Here is a 4393-nt window from a genome sequence, read left to right on the forward strand (position 1 = left end):
GCATCAGGTGAGCAAGCTAGTGAAACGTTGCACGCGCAAAAGGGAAGGTCTGCACACATCCAAAAACTAATTTTAAATGCAAAATTGATTTTCGTGTGCTCTAAATACTTTTTTCTTTGCGAAACGAACATTATCTCAACAAAACGCAGATCGCGCGCGTGCAAAATGCACTTTTGTGCGCTCAAAATATGATCTTTCGCACGCAGAATTGTGGCAGAGATCTAAGCCTATAGAGAAAGGGGTAAAGATTTTAGTAGATTAAAAATCAACCACTGGGTTGATTTTTATCATTATAGGGTGGTTGTGTACACACACTGCCAACACACATTTCAGTTCAAACAACTTGTAAAAGTGCATGCAGCATCCGATGACCCCTTAAAATATAAATTAAACTGCACCATTTTCAACTTTGACAATAATGCAGCAAATCAGCATATTAGAATGATTTCTGTGACACTGAAGACTGGAGTAATGACTGCTAAATATTCAGCTTTGTCATCACAGGAATAAATATAAAAAAATATTTAAAATGCATTCAAATAGAAAACAATTGTTTTAAATTGTAGTAATATTTCATAAAATTAGTGTTCTTACTGTATTTGGATCAAATAAATACAGCATTGGTGAGCATAAGAGTAATTACTCCGCATGTGATTTCAACAGATTACATTTTGCACAACAAAGCAATAGCACGTAGCCACGATTGGTAACTAATGGGTGTCAGAGTGGATATAAGTGGATCCCAGTTGTAGCCCAAAGAGCCCACAGAAGTAAGGTGCAACCCAGAAGGTTGGATTGGGATGTAGATCATTCATTAGGTACAGATTATAAGGTGATATTTCCTAGATGCATTCACTTGTGCTGTTCAAATCTATAAATCAATGATGTGTGACATGGAAAAAACAAAATGATAAAAAAAGTAAATATGAATACCTACATTGTTTTACTTACAGTATAATTTCCAGTATGTATTACAGTACATAAAATATAATTTTATATAAAAAAAATATGTCATTTGTCATCTTATGAACTCATTTTTATTGTAAATATTTGTAAAATACCTTGAGGACAGAGAAAAGATGACCACTGATTGGTCAGCAAAGGCGTTTTGTCAGTGTAAGCAGGTTAACAGTGTTTGCAAAGGCATGAGTGACATCATCATCTAGTGTGGTGTATTGCGGAGCTCCAGTGTAAAGGAGTTTTGCTGCAGTGTTCTCCATACTGTTGCGAAAAAGCCTTTAATGCAGGCGTTCCACTCCCAATGCAGCAATTTACAGTTCACCTACTGGGATGCATGTATTGTTTCTGTCTAATATCATGCCCTCATCCCAATTCACAGAGCGAATGAGAACCACATACAGTATACATATACATTCACACACAAGGACACACAACACACCTACAAATAGAAAATTTTCACGCTTGATAGGGTATAAATACTCTATAGATTCAGATATGTGCATCACACTTCCTTTTCTGGATGTGTGTGTATTTATTTTTTGGTTTGTTCATAAAATACTCCACCAAATCTCCTTCAAACAGAACTCACTTGACTGTGTCTCCCAATGACGCAAGACCTCACACCTGCAATGTCGGGTGATGATCAGCAGAGGGAGACTACCATCAACCACAAACCACCCTTCGAAGAGTGCAGAAGCAACGCCTGAATCAATGTAATGATCTACACTGAGAAAAATGACTTGATTTTACTCAAAAAAAATTTAAGGTAAGTGGTCACACTAAATTAATTGATCTTACTTTTAAACAACAACAACAACAAAAAAAGTTTATTTGAACTTGAATGTATTTTAGTTACATCTACACAATTACATTGAGTAAATTCCAGTATTTTCATGTGAGTGGTTCCACCCTTATCTTATTAGGTTCATTTTACTTGAATGAATGGATTAGAGATATACACAATTATTGTTCTAATGGTTTAGTAAATTAAGTAATTTGAACCTAACTTACTAATCTAATGTCTATAACAAAAGGTGCTGTTTAAAAGAGTGAGAGATTAGATTGAAAGTAACATGACATTATTTGTTTTTTTGTTTGTTTGTTTATTTATTTATATAGCACCTTACAGGCTACACTGTAGTTCCAAGGTGCTGTACATTACAATGGAAAGCAAAAAAAGCAAAACAACAACAACAAGACAATAATATAAAAACATCCATATACTAAAATGCCAGGGAGTACAAATATGATCTCAAACGATCCTTAATAACATTTAAAGTTAATAAGGAAGATCTAACATCAAGTGGCAGATTGTTGTTCCACAGTCTTGGACCAGCGACGGAGAAAGCACGATCACCCTTCAATTTGTGGCATGCACGAGGGAGAGTTAGGAGAAACTTATTTGATGATCTTAGTATTACGTTTGGACTGTGGGGCTTAATAAGCTCAACTAGATATTCTGGCGCCATTCCGTGAAGAGCTTTAAAAACATATATCAAAATCTTATATTGTATCCTAAATTGTACTGGTAACCATCCTAAAAAAGACAATAAGGGAGTAACATGATCTGATTTCCTAGCATTCATTAACAACCTTGCAGCAGCATTTTGTACTAACTGCAAGCGAGCAACATGTTTATGACAAGTCTCAACATAAAGAGCACTACAATAGTCTAGACAGGAAAAAATATAGGCATGGACAACTTTTTCCAGGTCCCTGGCTGGAAGAATTTGTTTCAATTTGGCTATTGCCCTTAGATAGAAGAAGCAATTACGAACCACCGTCTTTATTTGTCGATCAAATATGAGAGATGAGTCAAAAATGACTCCCAAGTTCTTTACTTGATCCTGCAGGTACACCTTCCATGGGCCCAAGTTATCGTTTACGATCTGGCTACCAGCTGTGCGACCAAAAATAATAACTTCTGTTTTATTTTCATTCAATTGAACGAGATTTTCAGCCATCCACAACTTTACTTCCTCCAAGCACTTAAGGAATAGGGCATTCGAATCCTTACTACTGGGTCTCAACGGCAAGAACACTTGAGTGTCATCAGCATACAGATGGTAAGAAATACCATACTTCTTAAAGATCATTCCCAAAGGGAGCATGTACAGTGAAAACAGGACTGGACCCAAAATAGACCCTTGCGGGACCCCACAGGTAATAGGTGCAGAGGCAGAAAAATAGTTACTGATCTTCACCGAAAAAGATCTACTTTCCAATAAGAGGCAAACCATTTTAAGACCGTCCCCTGGATACCAACAAATTGCGTTAAATGAGTCAAAAGGATCCGGTGATCAATGGTGTCAAAAGCTGCTGACAAATCTAATAAAATTAATGCTGCATGATTACCTGCATCCGTAATCAAGAGAAGATCATTAACAACCCTTAAAAGGGCTGATTCTGTACTGTGTCCACCTCTAAAACCCGACTGAAATTTGTCTGAAATATTATTTTATTATAATTTTATACATTATGTCAAATGCAGTTGAGAACATCAGTAACACAATCAGTGCATTCATAAAACAAGCATGTGCCTGGTTATTATAAAATTACACATTTACAGGTTTAAAAAATTCTTTAAGGGTGCCACATAACCACTTACCATTTTTAACAGTAATTCGTCATAAAGCATCTTTATAATGTAACAGCCAAAAGAAAGTGCAGACATTTTAAAGAACCAATAGCAAATCGGTCAAATAAATGTAATTTAAAACAACCTGGAATTACTAAAATCCTTTGTGTATCCTCCAGTCTTTCAAATAATGAGGACCACCTCAAATATCCCCACAAGTGAATTTTGAGATGTTTCACTATATTAGTAAGGGCATTTGCCCCTCATAATTACAGACACACACATGCATGTTGTATTTAAGAGAGTAATTTCCTTGACTAACCATGTACTCCTTAATTAGGCATCCCTCTTCATTACCAAGGTAGAGCCAAAAATCTTTGATGATAGCTTCTCTTTTCAGATGGATCACTTGGTTTGTAAATATTAATTATTTGAATGTTACTTTAACTGAAAGCATACAGTAAGATACATGTACAGTGTTGCTATAAATAAGGAGCAAATTACAGAAAAAAAATGCACACACATCCTTACTTCTTTTAAAATCTTTAAATATTTCCCCATGTTCTGGCCAGAAACACCTCAGATAAAGAGAGACAAAAGACACAACAACACTGGCCATTAATAGATGTTACTGATCCAAAAATGGACATCCTTATCTTGCTTAAATGTAAAGATTATTGACTAAAATCTACAGTGGCAGCTGATGAATAAATTAATCGTACTGTTGTTGTTGTGGTCATAAATGTGAGGAAACAGAATTAATGAACTTTTCTTTTTTCCTTAAAACATGAATCAATATATCATTAATGACTCTTACCAAAAGCTTAGGATCCAAACAAATGCTGTCCCTGTCAT

Source organism: Sinocyclocheilus rhinocerous, unplaced genomic scaffold, assembly GCF_001515625.1.
Source record: "Sinocyclocheilus rhinocerous isolate Xijiao unplaced genomic scaffold, SAMN03320098_v1.1 scaffold1370, whole genome shotgun sequence".
NCBI lineage: Eukaryota > Metazoa > Chordata > Actinopteri > Cypriniformes > Cyprinidae > Sinocyclocheilus > Sinocyclocheilus rhinocerous.